The following is a 16,244-nucleotide window of genomic DNA, read 5'->3' as shown; positions in this document are numbered from 1 at the left end:
GATGCAGAGTGGCTGCAGCCCTGGGACCCCCGAGGCCCTGTGGGCATCCTGACCCCAAGAGGCCTATGGGGAGGCCTGCCCTACGCCCTTCCCTCAGGCTGCAAAGGGTACAGTGCCCTGGGCTGGACGGTCCAGACCTGCGATTCGACCTCTGGGGCCGCTCCTCATGCACGCGCTTTGGGAGGCTTCAGCCCGTTGGCAGTTGTTGGCAACGCCAGGCCTGGGCACCGAGCTACACCCTCACGGCAAGTGCACCCACCAGGCAGAACTGCGGCGTCTCCAAAATCAGCCAGGACCTTGCCCACGATGCCAACGCTTCCCAAGGCCTCAAGGTTAAAACCTCTTCCAAACCCAGGCATGGGAGCTGATGCCTGTAATCCCTGTTACCTGAGACATCCCCCAGCGGAGACCCTGAGGATTGCAGTTTGAGGCCAGTCCATGCAGAGTTAGTGAGACCCCATCTCCACAGTCAGGCCCAGTGGTGTGTGCTTATCATCCTAGTGGCACAGTAGGCCGCAAGTAAGAAGACCACAATTGGAGAGGGGTTCTGGGCAGAACTGTGAGATCCTACCTGGAAAAGAGCTACAAGCATGAAAGGCTGTACTGAGCCAGCACGAGGCCCTGGGTGCCAACTCAGTGCCACCAAAAGACGGGGGATCTCTCTGGCTCAGACATAACAAGTCAGACATGTCTCCACTCCCAAGTCCTGGGCCTCAAGAAAACAGGCCCCACCAAGCCACACAGCAGCCACAAGAGGTGCCCCAAGCACCAGCATCAAAGAAGGTCCCAGGTCACCTCTGGAGCCCCAGCCGCCGCCCTCAGCGCTGGCGCTCCGGTGATTAGGGTAATGAGCTGGAGGAGGCCCCGCGCAGACTACAAACCGCATTTGGCTCAGCTGTAAAGCCGCCTGTCAGGCCAACAGCAAGGGCAGGAAGGCAGGGAAGGGGAGAGGAGGGGGAAGGAGGGGGAGGGCAAGGAAGGGAAGGAAGAGCAGGGGGCCGAGGGGGAGGAAGAGGATGACAAAGCCGCCCGGCATTCTGCGCGGGGACGCCTGGCCCAAGCCAGCGCTGCCCTCTGTCCAGGGAGAGTTCCCTCCCCACCCCGCGCACGCTGCGGACACGCTCACCCAGACGCGCGCGTCGCTCCGGGCACTTGGGCCAGGCAGAGAGAGGTGGCAGAGGTCTGGAGCGAGGCTGGCTGGCAGGGAGCTCAGACCAGCTGATAAAATGTCCTTCTAACCCCCACGGGGCCGCGGAGAGCACGGTTACTATGCTAACCAAACAACGGGTAAACACTCAGTGAGAGCCCGAGGAGCCCGGGACCCAAACCTCTGGTGCCTTGATCCATGCGGGGGCACCCGCCACAGTTGCCATTATCTTCCACGCCTGCCACAGGTGGCAGAGATCGCCATGCACCCACACCTGGCTGTGCGGGAGTGACACGCACCCACACCTGGCTGTGCAGGAGTGAAACGCACCCACACCTACCTGTAAGGGTGTGACACGCACCCACACCTGGCTGTGCAGGAGTGACACACACTCACACCTAGCTGTGCGGGAGTGACACACACTCACACCTACCTGTAAGGGTGTGACACACACTCACACCTGGCTGTGCAGGAGTGACACGCACCCACACCTGGCTGTGCAGGAGTGACACGCACCCACACCTGGCTGTGCAGGAGTGAAACGCACCCACACCTACCTGTAAGGGTGTGACACACACTCATACCTGGCTGTGCAGGAGTGACACACACTCACACCTAGCTGTGCGGGAGTGACACACACTCACACCTAGCTGTGCGGGAGTGACACGCACCCACACCTGGCTGTGCGGGAGTGACACGCACCCACACCTGGCTGTGCAGGAGTGACACGCACCCACACCTAGCTGTAAGGGTGTGACACACACCCACACCTGGCTGTGCGGGAGTGACACACACCCACACCTAGCTGTGCGGGAGTGACACGCACCCACACCTGGCTGTGCGGGAGTGACACACACCCACACCTAGCTGTAAGGGTGTGACACACACCCACACCTGGCTGTGCGGGAGTGACACACACCCACACCTAGCTGTGCGGGAGTGACACGCATGCGCACCTGACTACAGCAGGTGACCTCACGTCTGGGTGTCGGGAACACTTACATTCCCAGAAGCCTCGTGTCCGGGTAGGTTGGACAAGTGTGCCCCCAGCTGTCCAGCCTTCTGCAGGTGGCCATGGCCAGCAGGGACAGCGGGCATGGCTGTACACACCCAAGAGAGCTTTCAGGAGGCCCCTGGTGGGCATCGTGAAGCAAAGACACACGTGTCAGTAACCTCAACTGCCCAGGAGGCTGAGACCGGAGGACCGCTGTCAAAGCCAGGCAAGACTGTGAGGCTCTTATGTCTAATAGACGACCAAGGAGTCAGGGCGGAGCTGTGGCTCAAGTGGTAGAACACCAGCCCCGAGTAAAAGAGGCAAGGGACAACACCCAGGCCCTGAGTTCAAGTCCCAGGAATGACATCAAAATAAGAATTACCAAAAGAAAGAGCACTGGTGGCCCAGCTCAGTGTGGGTGCTCGGCGTGGGTGTTTGGTGTGGGTGCTCGGCGTGGGTGTTTGGTGTGGGTGTTTGGTGTGGGTGTTTGGTGTGGGGTTTGGTGTGAGTGCTCGGTGTGGGTGTTTGGTGTGGGTGTTTGGTGTGGGGTTTGGTGTGGGTGTTTGGTGTGGGTGCTCGGCGTGGGTGTTTGGTGTGGGTGTTTGGTGTGGGTGTTTGGTGTGAGTGCTCGGCGTGGGTGTTTGGTGTGGTGTTTGGTGTGAGTGCTCGGCGTGGGTGTTTGGTGTGGGTGTTTGGTGTGGGTGTTTGGTGTGGGTGTTTGGTGTGAGTGCTCGGTGTGGGTGTTTGGTGTGGTGTTTGGTGTGGGTGCTCGGTGTGGGTGTTTGGTGTGGGTGTTTGGCGTGGGTGTTTGGTGTGGATGTTTGGTGTGGGGTTTGGTGTGGGTGTTTGGTGTGGGTGTTTGGCGTGGGTGTTTGGTGTGGGTGTTTGGTGTGGGGTTTGGCGTGGGTGTTTGGTGTGGGGTTTGGTGTGGGTGTTTGGTGTGGGTGTTTGGTGTGGGTGTTAGGTGTGGGTGTTTGGTGTGGGTGTTTGGTGTGGGTGTTTGGTGTGGGTGCTCGGTGTGGGTGTTTGGTGTGGGTGTTTGGTGTGGGTGTTTGGTGTGAGTGCTCGGTGTGGGTGTTTGGTGTGGTGTTTGGTGTGGGTGTTTGGTGTGGTGTTTGGTGTGAGTGCTCGGTGTGGGTGTTTGGTGTGGTGTTTGGTGTGGGTGTTTGGCGTGGGTGTTTGGCGTGGGTGTTTGGTGTGGGGTTTGGTGTGGGTGTTTGGTGTGGGTGCTCGGTGTGGGTGCTCGGCGTGGGTGCTCGGCGTGGGTGTTTGGTGTGGGTGTTTGGTGTGGGTTTTTGGTGTGGGGTTTGGTGTGGGTGTTTGGTGTGGGTGCTCAGCGTGGGTGTTTGGTGTGGGTGTTTGGTGTGGGGTTTGGTGTGGGTGTTTGGTGTGGGTGCTCGGCGTGGGTGTTTGGCGTGGGTGTTTGGTGTGGGTGTTTGGTGTGGTGTTTGGTGTGAGTGCTCGGTGTGGGTGTTTGGTGTGGGTGTTTGGTGTGGGTGTTTGGTGTGGGTGTTTGGTGTGGGGTTTGGTGTGGGTGCTCGGCGTGGGTGTTTGGTGTGGGTGTTTGGTGTGAGTGCTCGGTGTGGGTGTTTGGTGTGGGTGTTTGGTGTGGGGTTTGGTGTGGGTGTTTGGTGTGGGTGTTTGGTGTGGGTGTTTGGTGTGGGGTTTGGTATGGGTGTTTGGTGTGGGTGTTTGGTGTGAGTGCTCGGTGTGGGTGTTTGGTGTGGGTGTTTGGTGTGGGTGTTTGGTGTGGGTGCTGAGACTGCTCGGTGGTAGCCACCCCAGCAGGCTGGGTGTGTCTGGGCCATGGAGCGGTCCCCTCTGTCTCCAGTCTTCTGGGTGGCAGATGCCCTCTCCGGTGGGCCGGTGGGCAGATGGGTGCTGACAGCCAGGGCACCGCCTCCTCGCACTCAACACCGACCCCAGTTCCACAAGGGCCGTGCTGGTACCCACGCGCGAGTCCCGTGCCGCCTGCCAGCTCTGCTGTCGGGGTCAGCCCAGCGTGCGGCCATGTGGGAGGAACCTGCTGAGCCTGGGAGCTTCCTGCGCTCAGTCCTGAGCTGAGGGCGGGCAGTGGAGAGGTGCAGCGGCTTTGCCGCAGTGCCAAGGAAGAAGGATGGGGAACGCTGGGGAGCCGCCACGCCGCCAGCCTCCGTGTGAGCGGCTGCCGGGCCTGCCCAGCGCCTGCGCAGGGAGCCAGGGAGCCGCGGGGGGCAGGGGGGGCTTCGGTGGGAGAGGCCGCGGGGGGTCCCGGCGCTCTGGCTGCAGCCTGGGGAAGAGCACGGAGCAGGCCGGAGCAGGCCGGAGCAGGCCGGAGCAGGCCGGAGCAGGCCGGAGCTGCTGAGCCGCGACTCACTCGAGGTTGGGGCACATTTCTCATCAAGCTTCAGACTTCCCCCTCCCAGGCCCGGAGCCCGAGGACACGAGGCCCCGCTGCCCAGGGAGCTCGGGCCGCGCCCTGAGTGTGGCTCGGCGACCCGGCACAGCCACCGCTGCCGCCACGCGCAGCCTCCCCCCATCCGTGTGCCGCGCCCTCCGATCCTTGCCAGCTCGGTGGCACCACTGCCGTGGCCTTTGGTCCCGGAGAACGGGCCAGCCTCGGCCCAGGCTCCCGCTGGGGCGTTGCGGGCCTCCATAGAGCTGGACGGTGCCTGCAGCCGCTGTGGCTCAAGCTGAAGAGCTGAGGGACAGCGCCCAGGCCCAGAGTTCAGGCCCCACGACCGACAAAAAAAAATTAAAAGTACATAAAATAATAAAAGGAGCTGGTTCGGGCAGGAAGGGCAGCCCTGGCAGGGCCACGCCCGCCCTCCCCCCAGCCCCCTCCGTACGCTGAAGGCACCAGGTCACCTACTTCCACAAAGTCACCTACTGGAAACACAGGGCTTGAGGGGCGGGCAGGCCCAGGGCACCCAGGGAAGGCCGCAGGCCAGGATGGCTGCCAGGGCCCACAGCGCCCCCACCCGGCCCGGACGCACCTACATGGGATGGAAAGGTCGCACAGCCAGCGTCTGTGACCCCCGAGTCTATGGTCAGCTGCTCTGGGAGGAGCCGAGCTGACCAAAACGGCCGCCCACTCCAGCCGCTCTGCCTGAAGCCTGATCTGTGGACACCCTGTAGTCTGGCCCCGACCCCACGCAGCCCGTGCTGTGCACGACACCGCGGCCCACCACCCGTCCCCAGGGTGAGACAGGACCGAGCGACACAGCAGCATAGGTTCTGGGTTGTGTGTAACACACAGCAGCCCAGGGCCACCCAAAGCACCCCCAGGGATCCAGCAGTCAGCATGGAACATTCTGTGGTCTTCTGTGCACAGTAGGAGGCCTGCAGGGCTGTCCACCCTGCTGCTCTCCCGGGACCCCCGGAAGAGGTGACCTCTCCAAGTGGTCACTATCCAAGGCAGGCCACCCGCAGAGGGCCACCCTGCCCGCAGCCACGCCGGCGACCAGCCCAGACAGGCACGTCGTGGTGAATGCGAAGGACACCATGGGCCGGCGGGGCCGGCGGGGCCCAGCCCGCCCTCTGAGTTTGGGGACAGGCCTGCACCTGGTAAGCCCAGGCAACCCTGCTTCCTGGGTCCAGCCTAACCTTGCTGTCCACTTTATGCTCCCAAGGGGCCTGGGGACAGGGGCCATGGTTGGCCTCCGTCCCTTGAGTCCACTGTCCTGCAGCAGGCCCTCTTGCACAGCCCTCTCGTAGGCTGGCCTCACACATGCCGGGCTCCCGGCCAACCCAGCCCCAGCCCCTGCCCCTGCCCCAGCCCCAGCCCCAGCCCCTGCCCCAGCCCCTGCCCCGGCCCCTGCCCCTGCCCCTGCCCCCTGCCCCAGCCCCTGCCCCAACCCCAGCCCCGGCCCCTGCCCCTGCCCCTGCCCCTCCCCCTGCCCCGGCCCCGGCCCCGGCCCCGGCCCCTCCCCCTGCCCCAGCCCCAGCCCCTGCCCCTGCCCCAGCCCCAGCCCCTGCCCCGGCCCCTGCCCCTGCCCCAACCCCGGCCCCGGCCCCGGCCCCAGCCCCTGCCCCAGCCCCTGCCCCTGCCCCTGCCCCTGCCCCAGCCCCAGCCCCTGCCCCAGCCCCAGCCCCAGCCCCTGCCCCTGCCCCTGCCCCTGCCCCAGCCCCAGCCCCTGCCCCAGCCCCTGCCCCGGCCCCTCCCCCTGCCCCAGCCCCAGCCCCTGCCCCAGCCCCAGCCCCTGCCCCTGCCCCAGCCCCAGCCCCTGCCCCTGCCCCAGCCCCAGCCCCTGCCCCTGCCCCAACCCCAGCCCCTGCCCCTGCCCCAGCCCCTGCCCCAGCCCCTGCCCCTGCCCCAGCCCCTGCCCCTGCCCCAGCCCCAGCCCCTGCCCCTCCCCCAGCCCCAGGCCTTTAGCCAGCCCTTCTTGCACGCCAGACACGGGAGCTATGTTCTGGGACAGACCAGTAGCAAAAGCAGACACCTTTTTCTCTACTGCTCGGCCCTGCTGCTGCCTCCCCCCCCCCCCCCGCCCCGTTCTAACCAGGCAGGAAACAGGACGTCACTCATTAGCCCCCAAACTGTGACCACGTCTTTGGCCATCTCCACCCTGGTTTGTGCTGATGCTCCCGCCTCATCTGTTTTACGTACGCGGCACATGTGTGGATGAGCTCCTGTGAGCAGGGGGGCATCGGTCGCTGGCACCACACGCTTCTCTAGCATTCCTGCAGCTACCTCCCGGTACACCAGAGACTCCACCCAGAACCAGGGCAAAGGGGACACGGGGCCGGGCCAACAGCTCTCTCCTGAGCCTTTTGGGATCCGCGTCCTTCATCCCGCCTCCTGCTCAGCCTGGCCTGTTCCTGGGAGCCCGCCCCCGCCGGCAGCCTCCTCCTGCCTGGCCCGCAGCTGTCCGCTCTGCTGCTGGCCAGCGGCTCCCTTGAGTTCTCAGGGATGGGCACAGCGGGCAGTGGCCGGGTGGCTCAGCTCCCCACTTGCATCAACCCATTTTAGCTTAGCAGCAACCATCCACCAGCGTGGATAAAAGAGAATTCACCTAAACATCTGGATGCTTCTGCAGCCTGGCCGGGTTTATTCCCACACCAGTGGCCCTGTGCCCGTGCCCAAGAGATCTCCCACGCCAGGCCCTCCCCAGCCCTCCTCAGATCCCACGTGGGTCACACCTAATCAGGCCAGGTGGATTCGAATCCGCTGTCATCAAAGTGACGGCAGTCCCTGGAGAAACCGCGCAGCAGGAGACAGTGCTGACAGCGCACCCCGCCTGAGTGGGAACCGCGCCCATTTCACAACCTGGCACAGAGCCGACGGGCGGGCGGCGGCCCCCAGGGCAGAGCTAGGATCTCCCAAGGCCATTCAAGGCAAACCAGTCAGCCAGGCCCATGGGACGCGGTGCCATTTAAAACACTCTAGCAGGCAGGTAAAAAATAAAAATAAAAAATGTGGAATGGACCTGAAGGAAGTATTTCACTATGTACTCCTCCATTATGTGAAATGAAATAGGACAGAATAGGTGAGCGAAAAGTAAACGACCAACATGATCAGGTGCGGAGAGATTTAGTGATTTTCCAGATTCTGAGTAAACCTCAGCGCTCACCTTAGAGTGCTCACATAGCATTCCTCAGTGCCACATACACAGAAAAAGCTGGAAGTGGCACTGTAGATCAAGTGGTAGAGCGCTAGCCAGGAATAGTGAACAGTGTCCAGGCCATGAGTTCAAGCCCCAAGGCTGGCAAAAAAAAAAAAAAAAAGTACCTATTACCTGACTTACAAAACAGTAATCCCTCTGTAGACCACCTTCATGATGACAATAAAATAATAAAAAGATTTTAAAAAGAAAATATTTCAAATTCACAAACTTTATAGACCACGATAAAGACAATTTGCCCCATGAAGGTTAGAATGTGTGTATCACTATCTCACAAGACTATGAAATTTGTGAGATTATTGTAATCAGTTAATCACAATTTAAAAAGGGGGGAAAGGGCTGGGAAGGTGGCTCAGTGGTAGAGCACTTGCCTTGCATGCCTGAGGCTCTGGGTTCAATTCCTCAGCACCACATAAGCAAAAAGAAAAAAGCCGAAAGTGGCGCTGTGGCTCAAGTGGTAGAGCGCTCACCTTGAGCTGAAGAGCTGAGGGACAGCGCCCAGGCCCAGAGTTCAGGCCCCACGACCGACCAAAAAAAAAAAAAAAAAAAGTGTGTGTGGGGGGAATATTTCACCTGATTCAATATATCCAAAATAGCATTTCAACAAGCGGCTGGCGCTGGGAAAACACCAGGGGACCCCGCCCCCAGCTGCTTTCGCTCAGGCGTTTGGGATGCAGCGGTTTCTCCTCAACCCCCCCCCAACCACCACTGGGCCCCAAGGGAACACGGGGGCTCGGCCATGTGGGTCATGGGTGGCGTGGCATGGCGTGTGTCTGCACAGAGGGACAGGGAAGACGGGGAGATCTAGCCGCTGCCCAGGTGGGATGGCACACAAACACATCAGAGGGCAGCTGGCGCGCCAGCCCAGGTCGCTCACGGCCCGGGGAAGGGGCAGGACTCCTCGGCCAGTGGTTGCTGTGGAGACGGCCGGGGAGCGCCCTCTACGAGGGCAGACTCGGACACCATGGGTCTGAGGGGCATGGCTGCCACCCTATCTCCTCTCCGCCCACCCCCACCCAGCACCCCGCCGTGCTCCGGCTGCGGCCAGGATGATGGCTGGAGAGCAACCATCTTACCTGTGGCTCAGCCGGCCGGTGGGCAGGTTTCCAGGGGAGCTGTGGGGGCTTGGAGGTGCCAGGCCTGCTGGGCCTGCTCTTACCCCTGGCAGCCCCTCGCGGGGCAGCCGGGCAGGCTCCTCATTCATGCCACAGGGTCAGGGACAGGAGAGGCCGTGGAAGCACGGCCTGCAGCAGGCGGAGGGAGGGCCCGAGAGCCTGGACAGAGCCTCCTCCAGGAGGCCTGCGGCCTGGAAGGAAGAAGCGCTGTGTGTGTGCCTGTGTGTGTGTGTGTGCCTCTGTGTGTGCCTCTGTGTGTGTGTGTGCCTGTGTGTGTGCCTGTGTGTGTGCCTCTGTGTGTGTGTGTGCCTCTGTGTGTGCCTCTGTGTGTGTGTGTGCCTCTGTGTGTGCCTCTGTGTGTGTGTGTGCCTGTGTGTGTGCCTCTGTGTGTGCCTCTGTGTGTGTGTGTGCCTCTGTGTGTGTGTGTGCCTCTGTGTGTGCCTCTGTGTGTGTGTGTGCCTCTGTGTGTGCCTCTGTGTGTGCCTGTGTGTGTGCCTCTGTGTGTGCCTCTGTGTGTGCCTGTGTGCCTGTGTGTGTACCTGTGTGTGCCTCTGTGTGTGTGTGTGTGCGCCTGTGTGTGTGTGCCTGTGTGTGCCTCTATGTGTGTGTGCCTGTGTGTGCCTCTATGTGTGTGTGCCTGTGTATGTGTGCTTGTGTGTGCGTGTGTGTGCGTGCCTGTGTGTGTGTACGCCTGTATGTGTGTGCTGTGTGTGTGTGTTTGCACATGTGCATGTTGGCTTGAACACAGAGCCTGGGCGCTGTCCCTCAGCTCTTCAGCTCAAGGCTAGCGCTCTACCACTTGAGCCTTGGCTCTGCTTCTGGCTTTTTGGTAGTTCACTGGAGTAAGAGTCTCCTGGACTTTGCTGCCCAGGCAGGCTTTGGGCTATGACCTCAGCCCCCTGAGTGGCTGGGATTACGCGCGTGAGCCACCATGCCACAGACAACATCAGGCCTGTCTGAGTCCCACACACAAACAGAAACACGAGCCACCACAGTAAAGCGGCCGCCACGCGTGGCTCTGGCGGGCGGCACGGGGCAGCAGAGGGCCCGAGGGCTCTTCCGCGTCAGCTCAGCGAAGCCCCGACAGCTCTGCAGGGCGGGGGCGCCGGCCGCAGCTCCACACCGCGGCCCTGCCTCCCGACCCGGGCCAGGCACCGTGTCCAGCGGCCGTGGCCGGGCAGCGCTGGGCGGCCCGTGGGTGGGGCTTGGGGTGAACACAAAAGGAAAAGCCTGCGTGTGCTCAAAGGCAGATCAAAGGGCAAGGAGGAGCCCCCGCGTCCAGCTGAGGCCCAGAAGGTAGTCGAAGGTTGGGCAGAGGGCAGAGAGCAGCAGGCCGAGGTGCCTGGCTCCCCAACCCGGCAGATCCCGTGGGAAGGGAAAGCTTCTGGAAGGGGCACCGACCTCGGGGCCGGAGCTCCGTCCCAGGTCCTCCCAGCCACTCGAGCCCGTCACCTCTCTCTCGCATGGAGGGGCCATACAAGTCACTCTGGCGGTAGAATTTGATTTCTGTTCAAGAACAAAGACCCAAACACTCAGCACCGCCACTGCCATTCCCGACAATCCCTTCTGGTGGTGCTGAGATGTGTTCCTGAGGGGGCCGGGTGACCAGGGGCAGGCTGGGGCCTGCCCTGCCCCACCTCTGGGAAGCCTGAGGGGAGATCAGCCACGTGAAGACTCGGGGATCCACAGGACAGTGCTCCTGAGCGCCGCGCTCCCTTCTCTATCTGGAAGCCCTCTGGTGAGCGACAGTGCCTCCCCGGTTCTGTGGGCCACAAGACAAGGAGCCAACCTGCTTCCTGCTTCCAGCCGGTCTCCCCGCACACAGCTCACAACTGAAGTCTGGGCCACAGAGACCAGTCTTCAGCCCCCAGCCCCTGTGCCCTCCCCCCGCAAGACCGCCCCAGGGCACCGGCCCTCCCCCTGCACACACCCCCCCCCCCCCCCCCCCCGGTGCCCTGCACGTCCCAGGACAGTTCTCGCCAGGCCTGAGCCCGGCGCCACCGCTCACGGCGGAGCCACTTCCTGGCCCGGGCCCTGGCCTGGACAGGACTCCAGGGCACCGAGGTCCCGCACGGCAGCGTCTGTCAGGCCTGCTGACAGATCCACACTCTCCCGAGAGCGGCACCTGCGCGTGCGCTCAGCAGCACGGCCGCCCACAGGGCCCTCCACCGCGCCCGCCAGGCCTCCTGCTCCACAGCCGACAGTTAGTGCCACGCGACTCTAACACAAAAATCCAGGCCGAGCTCTCTCCCCTTTGGGCAGCATGGGGCTGGGAACGCAGGCCTGCTTCTTGGCAGGCAGGTGCTCCACTGCTGACATGCTCCAGCCCTATTTTGCACTGGTTATTTTTTAGCTAGTCTCGCTCCCTCCCTGGCCAGCACCTGCTTCACAATCCACCTACTTGCAGCTTCTCCTCCATAGTTTGGAGCGCTGGGAGCTGAGGGCAGAGGCTCTGGCCGAGGGTCGGAAGGCACAGCGGGCAGCCGCACGGGTCTGGCGCGCTCCCTGCCCCGAGAACAGAGGCCAGACGCGCCGCGCCGGCACGCCCGTCGATCCTAACTCCTCCCGCGTGGACACCGCCTCATATATCCCACCAGCAGCCCGGCCACGCCCCCGCCACGCCAGCCGCAGCTTGCGCACTTTGATCTGGGGACCCAGGTTTGACTTTGAAAGAAGGAATGTCGCCACTCTACGGGATCCACTCCCACACAGCACACCGTGTGTCCACGTTTGCCAGACCGCCAGAACAGCACCAGGGTCAGAGGCACCATGGAGGTCATCCCAGGAGCCAGCACTGCCGCACTCGGGGCAGAGGAAGCCACGCACCAGCTCTGCACAGTACTGCCGAGCTCCAGGACAGGGCTCGGCATCTGCTAAGGACACAGAGGCCGTTAGCCCAGGAACAGCCCAGAGCTGGTTACTCGTTAACCCTCAGCCCCCACTGATACACTGATACATTATCTCCAACCACTGAGCTGAACGCCTGCCTAGGAAAGCAGAGTCCACGCCACGCGGTGGCTCAATGTGTGCAGGGGCCTCACAGACACGCCGGGCACGCGGTTTGGGATGTATGTGAGAAGGGACGGGCCTTAGACGAGGCTGTCTATGCACAGCAAGGCAAGTTAAACCCACTGCACAGAGCTGTGTTACGACCAAGACAAGGTCGGTCAGTACCTGCAGGCTTGTTTGTTCTCACATGTTGGTCCCAAATCTTTTTTTTTTTTTTTTTTTTTTTTTTTTTTGTCAGTCGTGGGGCAGTTCTTCAGCTCAAGGCGAGCACTCTACCACTTGAGCCACAGAGCCACTTTCAGTTTTCTGGTGGTCCACTGGAGATCAGGGTCTCACGGACTTTTGTGCCCAGGCTGGCTTTGAACTGCAATCCTGAGATCTCAGCCTCTTGAGTAGCTAGGATGACAGTCATGAGCCACCAGTGCCCGACTTGGTCCCAACTCTTGAGGAGGATTCTAGATGAGGGAAAGAATGCAATTTGGTTGTGCATGTGTGTTGTGCATGTGTGTGTGTGTGCGCGTGTGTGTACGTGTGACAGTACTGGGCTAGCCTGGACTCACACATTCACTCCGCTTTTCGCTCATGGCTGGTGCTCTACCACTTGAGACATGCCTCTGGTTCTGGTTTTCAGAGGATAACCAGAGATGAGAGAGATGAGTCTTCTAGATTTTTCCACCTGGGCCAGCTTCATACTTGGATTCTGAGATCGCAACTTCCTGAGTAGCTGAGATCACAGATGTGAGCCACTGGTACCAGACAAGAATGCAATTTTAAAGAAATAGTATTCTTTACCTGACTTACAGAACTATAACCCCTTTGTTCATCAGCTTTATAATAATAAGAAACATTTAGGGCTGGGAAGGTGGCTCAGTGGTAGAGCGCTTGCCTTGCATTCATGAGGCCCTGGGTTCAATTCCTCAGCACCACATAAGTAAAAAGAAAAAAGCTGGAAATGGCACTGTGGCTCAAGTGGTAGAGTGCTAGCCGTGAGCTGAAGAACTGAGGGACAGCGCCCAGGCCCAGAGTTCAGGCCCCACGACCAGACCCAAAAAAAAGGAAAAAAAGAAAAATTTAAAAACATAAAAACTTGTATCTCAGAAAGAGTAGAAAAAACAAGTTTGTGCGGGAAAAAGAATGCAGTTTTAATGACTAGATTTGGTTCTGTGATTCGTTTTTATAAGTATAATTTACTTCTATATTAACATGTAAGTATTCATAAAAATTAATTTGCTTGCAGAAGGTGTTTGCAACAGTCTGTCTGTCCTGAACACTGACTGACTGATAAGGTTTGTTTCTTCCCAGACAGGCTGTCTGCCTTTCTTTAAGACACAGCCTGACTGGGCGGGGTCAGAGCCCGGCCAGGCCAGGCCCTGCGGCAGCCGGAGCTCCACCTGGTCTGTGGCAGTCACCGCCCTGGCCTCTCACTATGCGGGGGAACGCTAGGCCTCGGGCCATGGCTCTTCCTCCCCCAGCTTTCACACATGGCCAAAACGCCAGGGCCTTGGGCCCTGGCATGGCGGCGTGGCGGCGTGGCGTGGCAGGGGCGTGCAGCCCCACGCTGAGAGTGCATCCTGGAGCACTGGGCGAGTGTGACCATTTGCTGCCCGGCTTCGCTCACAGAGGTGCGGGGCCTGTACGAACCCTGGCCGTGGCCAGGCTGACCGCCCCTCTCCAGGCTGAGGCGGGAGCACAGCCGTCCACCCGGCTCTGTTCCTGCATCCCGAGGGGTCCGCATGACCGCCTGCGGGGCTCCCGCCAGAGCTCGGGGGCCGTGTGCTGGCCGCCGTGGCGTGGGCTGGCCGTCTCAGCCATGGCAGACCAGAAGATGCAGCAGAGATGCGCAGGCAGCAGGCGCCCGCCGGGTCAGGGCCGGCTCTGCAGGGCTGAGGGGCTCCGGTCACCTCCACTCTGCCGCAGGGAACGCGGGCGTTGTAGGTTCTCAGAGCTGGGCTCTGGAGGAACGGGGGGGGGGGGGGGGGGGCGGGGAGGCCCGGGCTGGACAGGCGGAAGGCGCCCCTCCCACTCCCGCCTGCCTCAAAAGGGATCTCAGATCATGTAAGAAAGTCCGCAGAAATGCCCGTCCCAGCCCCAGCGCAGGGCCCAGGTGGGGAGACACACTCCCTCAGCTGGGCCCTGGCCTCCTGACCCGACTCCCGGCCGTCACTGAGAGGCCGCACACAGCCCCTGCAGCCACACTGAGCTCAGGCCTACGCAGCACCTCTTTGAAAACTCGCGCTCTGGGTGATGGCTCATCCAGTACCCTGGGGTCCCTGGGGCCTGAGCGGTGCCTCTTCATGGACATCCGCAGCTCTCGGGACAGCCTTCAGGAGGAAAGTGCTGCTAGAAACGTACCGGTGAGGACCAAGCAGGCCGTGAGGACACCCCCGTCCTGCCCTCCTCACACTGACCCACTGCGCCCAGCCCGTGACACTCCACAGGCGCCCGGCCACGAGACCAGCCTGCCAGCCGCCTCCTCCTCCCCACTGCCCCAGCTCTCCTGGGGAGAGGGGCTTGAGCCTCAGCCCTAGAAAAGCAGACCAAGCTGCCTCTCACTCGGATCCTCCCAGAGGTTTCATTTTGCTCAGAACGCAGACGGTCATTTTCTCCCCCAGACACACGCCACTGCCACACACCTGCAGGAAGCGGAGCCCACCCGAGGCCCTGCCGGCTCCCGTACAGCCAGTGAGCGCTGCACCAGCTCCCGTGAGCTGTCCACACTGGGCCAGGCGAACTCTAACTAAGCCAAAAGAAAGCCAACATGGAGAACAGGGAGAGCAGGGAGACATGGAGGCATGGAGAGCAGGGAGGTCAGGCAGAGCAGGGAAAGCGGGGAAAGCAGGGAGAGTTGAACTTCAGGAAAGGCTGGCATAGTTTTCTCTGGTGCAACAATGTAACACCACCACAGCAAAGCAATCAATAAGGAACAGAAACAGCAAGCAGGAGCCGTGGCTGATACTGTGGAGGGAGCTGCCAAGTCTGTCATTAGGTCACCAGCTGTTAAACAGAGCCACCCTAACTCAGACACAGTGGAGGTACTTAGCAGTCACATAGGTAATCTGACTTTACCCAAATCAAACTATAAACAGACAAAAGGTGAGATCAGCATTCAGGTTAAAAGACTCTTAATCCTATGAGGGTCTTTTGAGGGGAGATTATTCTCAGAGCCAGTGTCTCCTTATGAAGCCCAGGCTGGCTTTGATTCATGATTCTCCTGCCTCGCCTCTTTGGTGCTGGGTTTGCAAGTGTGCACTATTACGCCTGGCTTCTAATGATATTTAATTTATAGAAAATAAAATACTGGCCGGGCACTGGTGGCTCACGCCTATAATCCTAGCTACTCACAAGGCTGTGATCTGAGGATCATGGTTCAAAACCAACCTGGGAAGGAAAGTCCATGAGACTTATCTCCAATTAACCCCCAGAAAAGTGGAAGTGGAGCTGTGGCTCAAAGGGACGGAGAGCTAGCCTTGAGTGCAAAGCTCACTGACTGCATCTAGGCCCTGAGTTTGAGTCCAAGGAAAGGAAAAGGAAAGGGAGAGGGAGAGGGAGAGGGAGAAAGAAAGGGAAAGGGAAGGAAAAGGAAAGGAAAAAGAAAGGGAAAGGAAAAAGAAAGGGAAAGGGAAAGAAAAAGGGAAGGGAAGGGAAGGGAAGGGAAGGGAAGGGAAGGGAAGGGAAGGGAAGGGAAGGGAAGGGAAGGGAAGGGAAGGGGAAGCGCACTTATCACGGCCAGTCCCGGCCCCAGAGCTCACAGCCCCACCAACTGCGTCTCAGCAGGGCGCTCTGATGGGCGCAGCCCCAGGCTTCCGCTCCCCCGAAGAGACAAACACAAGCGTTGCTCACTCACCAAGGCACAGGTCAGCAGGGCCGGCGGCGACTGTCCTCGGAAGGGTCAGCAGAGGTGTCTCTCAGGGGCCTGGGAGGGAGACACCGGCTGAGCTGTGACAGGGTCTGGAGGGCCAGGTGGGACTTGGGGCACAGCCTTCTGTGCATAGCTGTCTCCCCCCACTGGGGGCACCCCAGGAGCAGAAGCAAACACCACGGGGTCCCAGGCCTGGCAGGGAGGCCTCCCACTGCCTGGGAGGCCAGAGGTCACGTCCAGAGCCCCGTCCACCGCCCCTCCTCACCCACACCCGAGCCGGAGCCGCTGGAGTCCAGTCAGCAAACGCCTTTGCCCACGTACAGTAAACTGGAGGCGGGGGAGTTCAACCCCAGAACCGCCAAAAAGAAACGGAATTTCAGTAAAATGCACAGAAATCTCTCCATCTTCACCACGAGTGACACCCAGCCGGGCAGCTCCGAGCACGCACCGCACCGTGCTGGGCGGCCCTGCCTCTACCAGTTCCAGAACTTTCCCACCTCCCCCCCACCCCCCACCC

General features: G+C 61.0%; 1 protein-coding gene across 5 annotated transcripts in view; it reads right to left on the bottom strand.

The window, feature by feature from the left end:
• Positions 1 to 16,244, bottom strand: part of Agpat3 (1-acylglycerol-3-phosphate O-acyltransferase 3) — a 67,141-nt gene that overhangs the window by 25,389 nt on the left and 25,508 nt on the right. For 2 of the 5 annotated variants that reach the window (XM_070030789.1, XM_070030790.1), the window contains exon 2: positions 15,713 to 15,781. The exons of 2 other annotated variants lie outside the window; for them this stretch is intronic. The gene's annotated coding sequence lies outside the window, so the exon portion shown is untranslated. Of the gene's footprint in view, positions 1 to 11,260; positions 11,382 to 15,712; positions 15,782 to 16,244 lie in introns of those variants that run through there. One more of the 5 variants, XM_070030791.1, reaches the window with a different exon arrangement.

The sequence above is a fragment of the Dipodomys merriami genome, unplaced genomic scaffold (assembly GCF_024711535.1).
Source record: "Dipodomys merriami isolate MVZ:Mamm:240054 unplaced genomic scaffold, mDipMer1.0.p SCAF_2, whole genome shotgun sequence".
Taxonomy (NCBI): domain Eukaryota; kingdom Metazoa; phylum Chordata; class Mammalia; order Rodentia; family Heteromyidae; genus Dipodomys; species Dipodomys merriami.
Note: the sequence above shows the minus strand (reverse complement) of the source record. Positions and strands in the feature narration are given on the sequence as shown.